The sequence below is a fragment of the Miniopterus schreibersii genome (assembly GCF_964146895.1).
Source record: "Miniopterus schreibersii genome assembly, chromosome: 15".
Taxonomy (NCBI): domain Eukaryota; kingdom Metazoa; phylum Chordata; class Mammalia; order Chiroptera; family Miniopteridae; genus Miniopterus; species Miniopterus schreibersii.
The window spans coordinates 41,953,397-41,970,452 of record NC_138115.1 but is presented as its reverse complement, the minus strand read 5'-3'; the positions used below and the strand labels follow the sequence as shown (position 1 = coordinate 41,970,452).

The 17,056-nt window shown below is 43.4% G+C and overlaps 1 protein-coding gene across 1 annotated transcript in view; it reads left to right on the top strand.

Annotated features, from left to right (window-relative positions):
- Positions 1-11,404: 11,404 nt before the first annotated feature.
- Positions 11,405-17,056, top strand: part of GADL1 (glutamate decarboxylase like 1) — a 200,901-nt gene continuing 195,249 nt past the window's right edge. The window contains exon 1 of the mRNA XM_081159588.1: positions 11,405-11,603. The gene's annotated coding sequence lies outside the window, so the exon portion shown is untranslated. The remainder of the gene's footprint in view (positions 11,604-17,056) is intronic.

Sequence of the window (17,056 nt, the reverse complement as noted above, 5' to 3'; positions counted from 1 at the left end):
AAGACTATATTACTCTGGCTCAGAAGTCCACCATGGGGGCTGGAGACACTGAAGACTCTCTCTGCCAGCATTTCCTTTGATTCTCTAAATTACGTTCCCTGGACCAATAGTCTGTGAAATATACGGAAATGTCCATCCCCCTTCACCTTCCCCAAAGAAAGGATCCCATGGAGAAGTAAGTTTTGGAAATGCTACTTTCAGTAGCCTGGTCTTGGAAAGTTATCGTAAATTAACATATTAAGACCCACAAAGCCCCCACAGGGAAGGTAACTTAGGTTAATCCCATCTGTTTTGCATGTATTTCACAATCATGATGTTATATTTGCAAGAAACATTGCTTTAAGTTCTGGGGGAATATATACACTTGGGGGAGCAGAGGTAGTCCCAGCTTTGAAGGGAATCGAAGAGAAATAGGAGAGGAGATGAAGCCAAAGGGAAGGACCAGTTGCTGTTTTCTCCTTTGAAAACAGGGAGCTGACAGGGAAGCTGCCGAAAAGCCATAAAAGCTCTCCACTCTTTCCTCTGCAATCCTTAGGGATGGAGCATGTGGGTCACTCACTGCTTACAGAATCCCTTTTACAATCATAAACAGTTACAGAGGCCTTCTCAGTAGATTAGCTGGTGTTGCTGAGACTCCACTTCAATATCACTAGCCTGGTTTCTGGGTCGAAGAGAGCCAAGTCCGCAGTGGGAAATAGCCTCTCCCTCAGCTTTCTGGATCTTTTGTGTTTGCCTTCAGCAAGTACACCTCAAGATACAGTGTTAAATTAAAAAACAAGAAAGTGTATTGGATTAATTCATCATGGCTGGTTTTCTACCTGGAGCAAAACAGACTTTCTAAGCTACCCATCCAGGCTTGTATGAGAAACGGCACAAAACCTGGGCTGGAGTTTTCAGGACCCTGATGCTCACTGGCAGTCTGAAACCAAGGGCCAAGGGGGGGTCTGGGGAAGAGCAGGGCAAAACCTGGGATGCTCAGAGGTGCACTGGCCAGTGGGTCTCCTGGGCTAGCAGGCAGGCCCTGTTCTTGCTGGGATGTTTCATCTGCCCATCTCACTGTGCACTGCTGGGGGATTTTGAGTTGAAAATGTTATGTGGTTAATTACACAGCCAGTGACCTCTGGGAAGTTGCTTTCAGATTACTCCAGGCGATGAGTAGAAAAAGTGCCACACGACATCTTCTCTTGGGGAATACATTAAGCAGAGTTCAAGGCAGTTTGTTGAAAGGTGGCACATTCATAAGAGGATCATCTGGAGCTCTTGAATTTCTTGCATCCAGATGCATCAGTAATGCCTTTTCCCTTTCTGGAGAGCTCTGCTGTGCAGAGAGCTCTGCTGTGCACAGCTCTGCTGTGTTTCCCTGCCCTCGTTACATTCTTCTGCAGCTGCACGGTTGTACCTGAAGGTGAGAAAAGAGGTGATATTCTACTAGCCTCACTTCTTCCAGGTTTTCTGATGGGTCCTGCACGCCTGAACAAATCCTGGGGGCCATCTGTGTGTTTCCCACCAAGAAGATGTTAAATGCAATTTACCTTTCAGGCATCCTTTCTAGGAAGCTACCAGAAGCAGTTCTCCACATTAAAGGAGAAACCAAAACAGTGGAAGGCTTGACAGTAAGCAAACTGAGAATCCCACACAGGAGTGAGGCCAAGGAAAGCCCCCAGATGAGAATAAAGGGAGGCCCTGGGACGGTAGCTGTGCAGCAAACCTAGAGGGCAGGAGGGCAAAAGGCTCGGCAGGGAGAGTCTGAAAAAATAAAAGCAGAACTGGTGGATCATTGGATACATTTCTCTGTGTGGAAAAATGAATCCAGAGGCTATTGGAAGGTGAAGAAAATGTAGCAATACTTTTTCACTAAGTAAATGAAAAAATAAGGCAATTATTAAATATAGATTAAATAGAGAGTTATACAAGAAAGGAAACATTGATGGTATGCTACTTGGCCTGTCAGTGAACAAGAATTACGTCGTTATAATATTACAATAGAACTATGTTGAGATTGAAGGATGTATAAGTGGAGGGGTGGAGGTTATAAGAAAGCTAAATATTTACCTGCTACGATAAGTCATCAGTAGACAATTTCTGAAACTGTATATATGGGAGATACCCAGGAAAACTGAGTAACTCCCCCAAATAACCCACTACCACCATAAATAACAATCTCCAACTAAGGTCAAATGATTTTTGGTGGAGGAAGAGGCCCGTTAGAGGAAGTTACCCAGAAGAGCACAGGGAGCCAGGGTAAGGCTGTTACGTAGGTTTCAGTCACTGCCTTCTGCCTTTGAGAGTGTCTAGAAATTTAGAGCTGTCCTTCCCGGTGCAGAAGGGAAGACACCCTTACACGTCGAGATTTCCCTCATCAGTGTAAAACATCTCTTACAAAAATAAAAGGTAACTTCTCAGTTTTCAGGGCTTCACCTGTGTCTGCTGTTTCTTAAAAATAACCAGCCTAACATAATCTTATATTTATATATTTTAAGTATGTCAAAGAGGCATATGTTGGGGTGGTATATTCTGCTCCTCTTCTGTATTTCTCTGTCTCTGTCTCTGTCTCTGTCTCTGTCTCTGTCTCTGTCTCTGTCACTGTCTCTATATCTGTATCTATCTATGGCCCAGAAACAGATAATACTGTTCAGGATTCTGCAGGAAGCTCAACTTTGGGATTGTGGGTAAAGTAACAGACAATGTTTTCATCTCTAGCTAGCTACAATATTGGGGAGTTTCTATTCTATTCTTTGTGCCAGAGATCATATCCCATTTCATGGATGGCTTTAGGTCAATAATAGGTCTATTTTTTGCTCTTCTAAAGGCTCCCAAACACAATTCATTTCAAACAAAAGCCACCACCCACCTCGCTTCTTTTTCATGCGCCTTTTCATGAAAATGATCTTTGCGCACAGAGCTCCCGCCCAGCTCAGTGGCTCAGTGGGAAGGTTGGAGATGTGAATTCTCAGACCCCAGCTAAATAGGCACCATTGTCTTGCAGGGGAATGCTGACAAAGGGACGGCACCCCGCACCCCCTTTCATTCTGTTATGAAGTCAGGGCCGGCTGATTCTTCAGCTGGCAGCTTCAAAATGCAACATTTCTGAGAGAGGTCATTTGGTCTGAAAAGGCCTCTCAGTTGTCCTGGATGTCCCATGTGGCATTTTTCTTGAACTTTCTGGGTGTGCCTGAGGCCTTCTGTTAATCCAGAGAAAGGTTCCCAGGTAAGCCATCAACTCGGCGTCTCTGACAGCCTCAGGCCTGCAGTGGCACCTTTTCCCACGCTTGCTCCTTGCACACGCTGCGGGGTCTCCGGTGAGGCTGGACGTGTGCACGCATCTCCTCAGTTTTCCTCTGCTCGTCAGACATGGCCACGGCGGCAGAGCCTTCAAATTGACTTCCTGTGGCTAAAGTCTCCCACAGGACCCAACCCCGTGACTTCTGATACTTAATGGAAATCTCCCAATGCCGGCAAGGCCCCCTAAATCTCCTGCTTATCAAAATAGCAAACCCCTGAAGGACTACTCATCTCTGCTTTCAGGGACTTACTTAGTCCCTCGGCTGAGCTGGGGAACAGCAGATTTCATTAATCCACCCATCTGGTTCTTCCGAGCAGGAGTCCATCCACGGCGAGCAAAACCTACAGAGTGTGCAGCAGCCTTCCTGAGGTTTCCAGGGGAGGCTGAGGGCTTTGGAGAGGAGGAGATACACATCTTTTAATAAAGGCTTAAGTGCTAAGTTGCAAAAAAAGGAGAAAAAAAAAATCATTTTGTTTCAGCCGGGCACCAGCATCGGGTAATTATAGAATGGAATGATTTGAGGATTAGGTTTCCTTGGAAATTTACTGGAAAGGGGCTGACTTTGACAGGCACACTTCACGCCAGCAGAGCAGAGGGCGTCACCTTGCAGTGGCGTTTCCTCTGGGACATCGGGGTTTGAGGGAAGCAGATGCTCCTGGTGCCCCCGTCCCTTTATGAGACTGGCGTGCCCGTCCCCAGCTGCTGCGGATGTTGGTTGCTGATGGCTCACAACTTCTCCCTTCTCCAGGGACTGTCTCTCTCTTTGGCCGATGGTGTCACACCAGAGATGGTGGGTGAGCGCTCCTCCCACCCCCACCCCGCCCCATCCCCACCAGGCATGTCGAGGCTAATGAGTGATCCTCACTGAGGGTGTGACAGCCCAGCCCCCAGCTTGTCTTGGGAACACCTGTGGTGCAGTTTACTTTCCAAGGCTCACCCAGGAATCACCTACCTCCGCATCTTTGCGTAGACTTTTTACCTGCCTTATCCTGTGTCCCTCATTTCCCTACAAGTTTCATTCCCTTGCTGATTCACATGCCCCCAAATCCCTGCCTCAGGCTCTGCTTCTGCAGAACCCAAACAAGACACCGCCTTAGTAAGGAGGCGACCAGAGAGGTGTCAGAGGCAGTGGGAAGGGGCTGCCGTCCCTTCTCTCTCCCACAGCACCCTCTGAATACATTCCAGCTTAATTGTGGGCGCATAAAGGCTCCTTATAGAATCTGACTCTCTTGGCTGCCTGAGTATGATCCTCTTAAGGAAAAAAATTAAAAGTAAAAAAATCGTCATTGCCTATATTTCTGATTTCAGTTGGACTTTTTCATAGAAATGCTTAGTCAGTATGGCATGGGATTCTTAGAAGTTTTCTACTAATTAGAAAGCGGCTCGTCTCTCTCCAACACACTTACATAGTTATCTAACTACTCTAGGAAATTACAATTTTAATGTTCATTCCAAGTGTTTCCATTCTTTCTGCCAAAATTGTGACTTTGAAACTCTTGAGTTTCCTCTTAAAGCTAATTATTATAGTTTCTGTAAGTGTATTAGAATTCCCTTTCTTGTCAAAAAAAAAATCAAAAAAATCTATCCATATAAATGTTCCAAAAATAGAAAGCTTTTTAGTTTATTTTTCTAGGGCTTTTATTCTGAGTGGTTAAATTTAACAGCAGTGGGAGGGAGCTTGAGCACAAGGATGGAGACTCATGACAGAAACGCAGAAGAAGGGGCAGGGGCTTTCTCCAGTGCCCTGCCCCTCTGTGTCATTCCACCTCTTGGTCAGAAGGGTTGTCTTAGATTGGGCTCCTTCTGCAGAAGCGCGCCCTGAGGGCAGAACTCTCCTGCAGGTGATGTGCCCAGGGAGTCTTACCAGGAGCAACAGGGAGGCAGTGGGAGTGGAAAGGGAAGGAAGGGGAGAAGGCAGGGCAGGTGGCGGTAATGGCGAAGGCCCACAGAGGGCAGCTTCAGTCTCAAAGCTCAGGGGACCTCGGGCTGGGCATGACACCTCAGAGTCGTCCCTCTAGGAAGAAGGAGAGCTGGACTTCCAGCCTCCTCCTCACCCCCATTCACTGGCCAAGGGTCTGATCGCTGGAGCTGGGGTGGGAACTCGCTCTACTTCTGTGTGGGCAAAACAACCCCAGTAGCTGGAGAGCGGTTGTCCAAAATCACTCCCATGTGCAGACCTTTTGAAGTCACACAGAAGCTGAGAGAGGGATGCCCAGAGACAGTCAAAGGGACCCAAGGGGATCTGGGTGGAGTACTGAAAGAGTCCACAGGGATGAGCAGGAGGAAAATGTGCAGAGAGAGAGGATATTTGGTCCCAGCAGATCTGAATTTGAGGCATTCAGGCCAGAGAGCGTGGTCCATGCAGCAAACCAGCTGCCACACTGGCTGCTGGAGGTCCCAGCCCACTCTGTCCACTGTATGGTGGTGCTGGCCAAACTCCTGCTTTGGGCCTTCTTTAGGGCCTATTGTCAGAGAGCTCTAGGTTAATCAGGTTTTCGTATAGTTCATTGGAGTTGAACAAATCAAACCTCTCTAGGCATGAATGCTCGTAACTGTAGATGTGAATGTCCGTACAAGCATGGAAGATTCCCGAAGCTCTATGTGAACTGAAGAGGGTCAGATCGTGCCACCCCAAAATATGCTACTTTGGGATATTGATTAGTTTAAACTGAAGCACTTGAGAAACAGCAGATGAAGGAAGGGCACGCTGACTTATCTTTTTCTACCTAAAAGCAGGTCGGTCATAACATTCCCGTGAGAAAGGCACCCTCTCTGCACCAGAGGTGGAGATGGGGCTGGACCCCTACTTCATAAAACTATCAGGTAGGGAGGAACTTCAATGCTCTGTGAGGAGCCCACCCTGTGCTTATGAGCACTTAGAGCTCTGACACGGTGTCTTGAGGTCTTGAGGGCCCAAGGTGAAGGCTAGAGAAGGAGACATGGCCAACAAGAAGAGATGGGTCTCTGTGGCCAGGGAAATGATGATGTTTCTTCACCTCCTGCCACCTTCTCCTTTTGTTCCTCCATCCGAGAGCCTCAGAAGAAGAGGTGGAGCCTAAGAAGAGGTAAAGCACCCCCTCCACCCAACACTCGTATACTCTATGGCATCAGCCACAGTCTGATGGGGTTGGGTGGCAGTGGAGAGCTTGGAAGTGATCACAAGATGGAAATTTAAAACTGGTCCTGACTAATTTTAATCATGAAAATTGATTCAATCGTTTTGGAATTTCCCCCACCATGTTATTAAGAGACAGAAAATGTGGATTTGATAAAGCAGGGATAAAAGCAGAGATGGGAAAACCTGAACTTTTTGGAGGTCTGTATTCTGATGAGAAAAAGTGCTCTATAAACCAATCCCATCCAGAAGAGTGGGATCCAGGAAGTATAGAACCCCCCTGGTAATGTGCAGCTGGGGCTCCCAGACAGGCTGCACACAGAGGGGGTGTCACCTGGCTGTTCTTGCCTGCGGGCACTGCTCAGTGACAGGGTGAGGGGGAGAAGCACCACTGCCGTGCTGGAGACCCCACAAGAGTTGTCCTTCCTGAAGACACAGCCAAGCCTGGGGTGGAAACCAGGAACAGGGCAGGGAGTTGCCTCTGAGACCACACCCTCAGACTGAGCTGAGGTCTGGATCTGGATTTGAAAGTGTGTGAATAACAACTGAATGGATGTGGGTGACCTTTAAATGCAGTGCAAATGGTTTGTTATAACCAACAAAGGTTTCAATTGGTAAACCAGCAGTTATCATTTAAATCATTTCTCCAGTATTGGAATAATTCCTGCTTGTATTGAGCACCACTAGGAGTGTATGTACATAAATACATTCACAGGAAAATGCTGTTGGTATGATGGATCCTGCAGTTCTCATTGCATTCTTAGGAACGAAAGTTCCCCCGTGAAAATTCAGCCACAGTTGCTCTGATGATGTATGAGGCAGGGTAGGACCCAGTTCATGTTTCCACACTTGCATTTGCCCTGCAGGGCTCAGCGAGGTAAGAACTCGCATATGTCGGTGAAATGAGGAGCCTTGGCGTGTGGGCTGCTGCTTGGAAGTGAAGCTGATAAAGAAGGCAGGCCCCATTTTTCCACGGTCAATTCCAGCTGACAGTCCTTTGCTCTGAGCACCGTTTCCTTCAGCCCTCTGCACCGTGTCAGACACAATGCATTGCTTTTCTCACTGCACAAGCTGTCAGGAGTACTCCTCCAATGTGCTAATCTATGATTTTCGAAATGATGGGTAGTAATATTCACATTGATCTTGCAAATCAGAGTTTGCAAATAACTAGCCCTTTCCCACATACCGTAATTTCTGAAGTCAAAGTGGGCTATTACAAGTTGGCAGAGTTTGAAGGAAAGAGGCAGTCTTTTAAAATCATAGTTGTATAAATAGGGATGCTAGAAGCAAGGATAGCGGAATTCTCTTATCTTTTTATTTTTTGGCTGGCACTGTTAGATAGAATGACTTTTTAAGGAGAGATTGATCATTAAATATCTTCTATCTCCTGTAGCTTTGTGCCCTTGTAATATTATTTAACCCCTTTGCACCTTAGTTATACCATATTCAATAATAATAACATTAGTATCTATCTCTTAGGGTTGTCCTGAAGATTAAATGACCTTCTATGCATCTGCATCTAGGTATAAGTATAGGTCTAGATAAATGTACAGATATAAATATGTATACACCCTACTAAGGCAGAGGTGAAAATGTGCCTCCTCTACAGCTGATGTAACCACCGCCACAATAAAAACAGAACATTTCTATACTACCAGAGAGTTTCTTGTGAATTTTTGCAGCCAGCCCCATGCTGCCCCTCCAAGCCCGTCTCAGGAAACCAATGGGCTGCTTCCTGTCATCACAGATTAATTTCGGGATCGTGCTCTATGTCCTCTTTTGTGTCTGGCTTCTTCTGCGCATCACAGTGTGTCTGAGGTTCACCCATGCTGTTGTGTGTATCAACAGTTTGCTCTTTTTATTGCTAAGTAGTCATCAGTTCTATGAATATATTCCGCTCGTTTATCCATTCATCTCTTGGTGGACATTTACCAACCGAATTTTGGTACCACTTTTTAATTGTATTTCTCTCCCCACATTTTCTCTCATTTTTCACTTTGCAGTGAAGACAGGGAATGTGATATCTCTCCAGTCCCAAATTTCACAATGAGTTTCTGGGTTGGGTTCAGGCAACATGCTCAGTGCTAATTGGGCACATGGTTAAATTACTTTCCCTGATATAAAGTGGAATTACCCAGCCATACCATCTGTTTTCCTGAGCTCTCAGAGCCATTGGCTGATGTGAATTCGTAGACATTGCTCACTCTAGGTGATTTCATTGATTCTAGGTTGTTATTTATTCCATTATAGTCAAGCTTAGTTATTCTCTAAGAGCTTAAGTGACTCATTTCATAATCTTTCTTTGGCTACCTACACTTAACTTTTGTGTTTTATGATATCACAACAGAATGGACAATTTCAGCTACATAGCTGATTCATTAAAGCCCTTAAAATATCTCTAACCTGCCAATTATTCTGCAGAGTTAGTTTTGTAAAGCAAGCTTGTGACAAGCACACACACATGTATACATGGGAAATGTAATACATATATATGTGTGTATATATATACATATATATACATATAAATACACACACACATTACATATACACACAAATATATCATTTTCACTTTATATGAAAAAATATAGACTTTGCTATGCCAATAAAACATCTTCTAAACATAATTTCTTATTGGCTGCATATTAACCTTTTGAGTGGATATACCATAATTAACTGAAGTATTCCCTATAATTAAACTTTTAGGTTGTTTCTATTTTCCCCCTAATATAAAAATGCTCCAAAGAGCATAACTGGACACATACATTTTTCTGGATTGTTTTGTCTTCTTAACTAACTACTGTTTTTTCCTTTATAAAAAAAAAGTACTTAGCACCATGACCTTTAATTTTCTCCCTTTCTCTTTACACTGAATAGATGTCTGTGCTAGGTCACTGGTACAAATATTTATTTCTAGGAAGTTTTCTGGTACCTAGAAACTCTGGAGAAAATCCATTTGCTTTTCAGTGCTATTGGACTTAATGTTACAAAGACCATTACTTTTCAACTTTTTTAGCAAGTGCTCTGCCATTAAGCAAAAGCCATCAGTGTTTAGGGTAGTATCACATATTACCCATAGAAGCCACTAGAAATATTTATTCTTTTAGTATCCAGTTATTTATATATTATAGGATGTAGGGAGATTAATCATGTTTCTCAGGCCCCAAAAAGGGTCCCTTGGAGACAATGAGTATGGGAAATTCCTGCCAGGAAAGTTCCTGACATTAGTCCTAGGTTCATCCTCAAGAAGTACATGAATGGAATAGACCCCCCTGCCTGCCAAATAGCAGAAGATATGAGACCTAAATATAAAATGTAAAACTATGAAATTTTTAGAAAAAAATAATATAGGAGAAAATCTTTATCATTTTAAGTTGGGCCAAAAGGTCTTAGCTACAACACCAAATCACAATCTGTAAAAGAAAAAAAAATAAGACAAGCTGGACTTCATAAAAAATTAAAATACGTTGCCCTGTATAAAACACTATTAAGAGAATGAAAAGCCACAGCCTGGAAGACAACCCAGTTTTAAAATGGGCATGCAATTCAATTAAGTATTTCACCAAAGAAGATGTATGTTTGGCCAAGTCTGTTCAAGCTTCTATAACAAAATGCCACAGACTGGGTAGCTTGTAAACAACAGAAATTTATTTCTCACAGTTCTGGAGGCTGGAAAGTCCAAGATTAAGACACCAGCATGGTCACATTTCCCCAAAGGCCCGCTCCGTGGTTCATAGTCAGCACCTTCTTCCTGTGTCCTTACCTGGTGGAGAGGGAACCTCTTTTATAAAAGCACTGATCCCACTGAGCTCTTCTCAAAGGCCTCACTTCCTAATGCCATCATCTCCGGGGATTAGTATTTCAACATTTGAATTTTGGGTGGGCAAACTTTCAGACCATCGCACACATGAAAATACATTTACTGTCACTTGTCATTAGAGAAGTAATCATTAAAATCTCAATGAGATACCACTATGCACTTATCTGAATTTCTAAAATTAAAGAAAAACATTGACAATATCAAATATCAAGTGCTCGTAAGAATGCTGAACAAATGGAATTTTTATACATTGCTCATAGGAATAAATGCTATAGCCCCTCTATAAAACAGTTTGACAGTTTCTAGTAGAGTTAAGTTATACTTGCTATATGATCTACTTATCCCCCCAAAAATCTATATGTGAATGATTATAGAAGTTTTATTCATAATTGCCAAAAATTGAAAGCAAACCAGATGTCCTTCAGCTGGTGAAGACTGTGATATAATGATGCAATGGAGTACTGCCCAGCAATAAAAAGGAACACACTGTTGGCATAAGCAACAAGGTGGCTGAATCTTAAATGTACAGTAAGGCCTCAGTCGGCTTCGGCGAAACTACTTACCATGGAACCAGTTTTACTGTAAGCTAATTGATATAAACAAAAGTTAAGTTTCTGTGGCATCTCATCAATGTTACAGCAAAAGGACTTTGAACAAAACAATGTTATTTAAGCACCTGCTGTATTATGCTTAATGTAAGAAGCCTGACAGAAGGCCACAAACAATCTCATTTATATGATATTCTAGAAGAGGTCAAACTACAGACTTAGAGAGCATATTAGTAGTTGCCGGGGTTTCAGTGAGGGGAGGGTTTGAGGATAAAGGGGAGAATCATGGAAGAGTAGGTGCAGGTGATGAAGCTCTTCTGTACCTTGATTGTGGCGATGGTTATGCAACTCTCAGTATTTGTCAAAACTCACAGAAGTATATATTGTCCAAAACAGTGAGTTTTAGTGTATGCAAATTTTAAAGGTAACATTTTAAGTGACAACCTACTTAAATTGTATTTCTGCCCTGAACCATATGCCCAGCCATCCTTTCCACCCATGTTTTCTCACTAATTCTATAGAAGCAGGAAAGTGGGACAGGGAGAGGGAGAGAGAATTACTGGAATCACTGTGAGTCACTGGCCCAATAGGGAGTGCTGTGTGTGTTCTCTCGCCCACGGGGTGCTCCATTACAGCAATGTGCACTTGGATGTCTGTCGGGAGCACATTTGCTGATTTTGCTGTCCTGTGCCTTTTTGAGGAGGCGGAGAAGAGAATTAGAGATTGCAGAGAAAGGGCAGCCACAGCACCTCTCCTTTTGATGTGACAAGAAGATAAGAGTTTGCCATGAGTATGGCTGAATTGTCTTTTTGCTACTCATCAACAACAAATGTTGGCCAGGTAAGACGACCCTAGTAGCAACAGGCTATTGCGTATTGGCAATGTGAAAGGGACTTTGAACAGGTAAGAAAAAAAATGATCCAGTGGTTTCTAGCTTTTGTAACGGGCAATGTAATGACAGGGTGACAAATATGGACAATCAGAATGCAGGTCATGGATAAAGGAAAACCACAAGATTTAGTTTTCTATTTGTCTAGGTTTCTGTAAGACACCCAAGTAGGGAGGCTCTGCTGGCAATTAGAATCCAGGTTTTGGATTTTGAAGGGAAGGACTGGGCAAGAGAAGAGATGCAGGATGGCTTAATTTTCAGCACTGAACTGTTACACTGATCCCAATCTCTTCCCACCGCCTCCTCCGCCGCCCTGGCCTCTCTAGTGGAGTGACTGTCAAACTCTGGTTGTGATTCCATTTGAGCAAAATATCAAAATACCAGCCATGGTCACTAATAGTTCAGGGCTGCCTTATTTATTTATTTGTTTGTTTGTTTATTTATTGTCTCTAATTTTTCCTCTCCCGGGTCTCCTGCTTCCTCTTTCACATCCTCACATAACTGAAAGGTGAAGTTTGGGAGTAGGAAGAGTACTGTTACGAATGAGTCTCATACTTTTAAAGAGTGGGTTTATTACTCCAGCTTTGCAGTAAAGTGCGCCTGTGGTAGGCTTAACAGTGCCTTCCTTTACTCCACCCAAAATGCCAACATTCTCATGTCCAGAACCTGCGAATCTCACTCTATATGGCAAAAGGGGCTTTGCTGATATGATTAAGTGAAGGATCTTGAAATGGAAGATTATTATGGATTATCAGGTGGGCCTTACATGTAATCAAAATGTCCTTGTAAGAGGGAGGTGGAGGGAGATTTCACCACAGAAGAGGAAAAGGCAATGTGGCTGTTATAGTAGAAACTGGAAAGATGTGGCCACAAGCCAAGGGATGCCAGCAAATGGGGAGTCTCCGTTTTATTCCATTCCACTTCCCAGTTAATCAATGAGAATCTCTTGAGCATCCCAAGGCATCCTAGGTATCTTTGAAGCCTTGGTAAATGCTGCTTGGGTCAGACTTTGATGGTGTTAGGGCTGTTTTGCATACATGGACTTGGCTACATTTAGTGAAGGAATTGTCACTTTTGTATAGTGACCATTCACAGTCACCTCTGCCTTCAGAGGAAATCAATGTATTTTCAAAATTCTTCCATCTGAAGAATAGAACAGCCCCTCTAATAGCTCTATTGCCCCTGTTTACATGAGGGCACTAGGTTTCATCAAATGCAGGCTTCCCACTTTATCCATTTACTCAGTAATATTCATCAAGAATTTCCAATATGCCAGGCATTTTATTAGGTGAGGAGAACCTAAAGATGAGCAAAATAAAAATGTCACTAACAGGTTAGGAGGAGAGACATAATTAAATCATCGGAATTACTTAAGTAATTGGGCTTGCTCTCTTGCTGCCCAGCTGAGCATAGCTGTTTTAAAATGTACCTGGGATTTAATTTATAGGTATGACTGAGTGACAACAGGGAGAGGTCAATGCCATTAAGAGAGTTTATTACATATACTTCCCAAGAGGAAGGGATATGGCATGCCACACAAGGCCGTATGGGGAAGCACCAGAGTCAGTCAGGAGGCATAGGAGTGAGGGAAAAGCACGGGTGAGCATCTTTATTACTGTAGCAGTGGGAATTTGTTAGGTGAGGCCCTCCTCTATTGGGCAGGAAGCAAAACACAGATGTTGGGGTTTGTGATTAGAGGGTTCATAATATGACGTCTGTGCTACCTACAAAATCACAGGGATGGGATAGATGTAAACTACTTTAGCAATTAGTTTGTCTCATGCTTTCAAATGCCATATCATCAATTCCAGGATATTCAGATAATTATCACAGAAGCCTAGATCAGCAGTGTTCCCATCTCCACAACAAATGACCTAAAGATACTTGAGAAATGGATATTTATTGCTGTATGCCACTAAGACTTTTGGTGGTTACACAGCAATAGAGGACCAATACCACATCCTTGACAGATACAAAGAATTGACTTTTGCAAACAGTGATCGAGGAAAATAAATGTCCCTACTTCTCTTTCTTCTCTCCCTTCAGTATTCTTCGAGAGGCCAGAGGGCAAAAGAGACCATTAATGTGGTCCATATAGGCGAGTCCCCTTGGGCAGGGAGTGGGAAGGTGGAGGTGCAGAGTGCATCTGGAGGGGAAATGGAGACTCTCCAGCTCAGAGACCTAAAAGATGAGTAAGAATTAACTTGTGAAGGGATAAAGTTCTAGGCTAGCAACAGGCATGTGCAAAGGCCCTTGGGTAGAGGCAGCATGGTGCTTGGGGAAACAGAGAGGTGGGTGTGGCAGGGAAACAGAGGTCAAGGGGGTGACTAGTCAACAATGAGAGTAGAGAGGTAGGCAAGGATCTTTCCTTGCACACCCTCAGAGGCTGTGTGGATTATTTGGCCCTGTGTCTAAAAGGGTTTTTAGCAAGGATGGTGGGTGACATCATGTTATTTAGGATTGCTGAACCAATAAAGGATGGGAGGGGAGAGAAGGAAATATGAGGAGGCCAGCTTGGAAGCCATTGAAGTTGACATCTTTAAATTTTGAGTTGTAGTTGATGAGCCAAGTCATTACATCAGTAGGATTAAGGTATTTCTAGTGCTGGGGGGGGGGGGGGGTAGTTAGGCAAGAAGCCAGGACAGAACTAATAATTGTTTCAAAGGATAGGGGCAAAAATTAGGCTGAGCCTTGTGGCCTGAACGAGGGAAACCATCTTCTCCAGCGAGAGAGGCCTGCGTCAGGAAATAGTGTCAGAGAAAGTCACCCAGTGAATTGGGAGGGATGCCCTGCTTCAGAGGAAAACGCCTGTCCTCAGGGGCCTGAGAACGACGACTCGGGGCCTTTGAACTCCTGCCACTAGGCTTCCTGCCTGGGCTCGTTTGAAGGATGCTTGTCATTTGCGCTTTCTACATGGTCCCCCAGGAATAAGCAGAGCAAAGGGAAGCTTCTGGAAGCCTCAAGTTAAAACATGCAGCACCCATTCCTTCCTCTCACTTCCAGCTCCGGCGGTGGCTGCCCCTCACTCACGTCTCCTTCCCCGGGCTCTGGGGAAACCCGCAGTTCCCGGTGGGACCTCCATGTCATCAGCTTAGCGGTCCCTCCCCAGCCTTCTGGTAACTGTCTGGCAATAGGAGGGAGGGCAGGGCCTGAGAACCCTGTGTGGGCCACGACTCTTCCGCTCCTCATTTCCCTCCCCCCTCCGTTTGCACTTACCTCTCCCTGCCTTTCCTGTTTCCCCTCTGCCGTATTTGCCTTCAAAGTTATAACTCATTCCCTCCAGTTTCCTGAATGCAGTAATTATTTCTGTCAGGCCCAAGAGACGCTCCAATTAATGAAACTCCTGTAACAAAAAGAGGACATTTATTAAATGGAAATTATGCTTAAAGACAACAGAACATCATCAGGCTAAGGGTTCAGAAGAATAAAGCAATTATTTTGAGGAATGTTTAGTTTGGGGGGATTTGTATTAAGCATCAATATGCTCTGTATACAAAGACTCCTTGCTTCACAGAGCAGATGAAAGGGGTGGTAGGGTTTGGGGGTGAAGAGCCTGGGGCCTGGGGTCAGATTGGATCCTGCCTGTGCCATGGACTAACTGTGCGACCTTGGGAAGGTTACTTAATCTCTCTGCCTCCATTTCCTCATCCACAAAATGGCAATATTTTAAAAATCTTGCTTATGTCATTGTTGTCATAATAAATGTTTGAATTTATATCATGTGCTAGTGAGCATGTTATAAATGTTGCGATTATTAGCCTAAAGTGAAGTCAGCACCATAAATTTATCCACATCAAAGAGTTAATCTCATTTTATAATGTATAAGACTAGTGAGGTTCCTTTCAGAAAAAATATGGTCCAAATATATATAAAAATATAACTTGAGAATTCAGGGTTGTTTTCGTTTTGTTTTGTTTTTTGGATCATACGCTCAAAAGAAAACGTACAGTTGGGGTAAATTAGAAGCCTCAAATGTGAACGTGAATAGAAATAGTATAATTATTCTACATAATAGTTGAAAGGCTCGAAATGAAATAAAGATGATAGTGATGATAATGGTGATAATTTAGCTCAACAGAACATACAGTTCCCCCAAATTACTAAACATTTTATCTTTCTGGTCACCTCCTGAGATGGTCTGTAGAATTGTAAAATGTGTCCCTTGTTGACTACTATAGCCTTGGTTGCCATCATAGGGTAGAAATATTGCCTTTCAGAAGCAAGTTAGTTATTTAGGGAGTAGCTGAAATACAGCAAAGGTGATAGAAATCTTTAAGGGCACAGGCTGGGTCTTACTCTTCTACGTATTCCCTGAGTCCATTATAGATGCTTGTAACACAGTAGTGTTATATGGATATTCAGATCTCAGTAGATGGTACATGAGTGACAATATTAAGTAAAACTAAAATATTAAGTAAACAAGAACACTTAGGGCAGTATACTTAGGGAACACACACACACACACACACTGGTAGCTAATTATTGAGCACATACTGTGTAGTTGCTATGTTAAGAACTTTACTTCACCTTGCCCTTCCTACAACCAGTTAGGTGATATCTTATCCCTATTGTATAGATGAGGAAACTGAGGTTTATATGGGTTAAGTAAGTTAATTTCTCATATGAATGATAAGTATGTGAGCCAAAAATTCATACCCAACTATCTCCAATGTTTGTGTGCTTCACAACTACATGATAAAACAAAATGGAAGGAGAGTAATGTTTTAATGGACTATTGCTGAAAACACATAAAAGTATGCTTAGGCAAAAGTCAGAGATACCTTGAGTCCATTTTCTGACATAAACAATTTGTAAGAGCATATTGGTTTGTTATTGCTGCGTAACAAAGCACCTCCCAACTCAGCGGCTTTAATAAGACATGTATTTATTATTATTCATGCATTTGTGGGTGAGTGGGTGTTCAGCTGGTCTAGGCTGGGCTGAGATTGACAGTTCTACTTTGCACTGAGGGACTGGGGTTATATGGGCGGTTTTGCTTCAGATTGCAGTGGCTGGAGTGGCTGCACTCCAATAAATCTCATCTTCCTCCCAGGACCAGGAGCTAGTCAGAGCTCTTCCCATGGTGTTAGCAGAGCGGCAAGAGGGAAAGCCCTACTTATGTAGGCAAGCCACCCAGCTAGATCCAAAGTCACGAGGTGAGGAAATTTATTCAGTCAGTAGAGATATGGGTAATTACAAATCCAATGGTTTATCATTTAGATTTTGATTAGAGAAGCAGAACTACTATGATGATATAAAATAAGGGATTCATTATAGGGACTAAGTTTTATGCAATTGTGGGAGCTGGGTAAGAAGTCAATGTCAGGCTGTTGTCTTATATCTGATATTAGGCCTGAGGTTATCAGGGCCAGCAGCTGGGAAAGAAAGTTAGATATAATGTGAG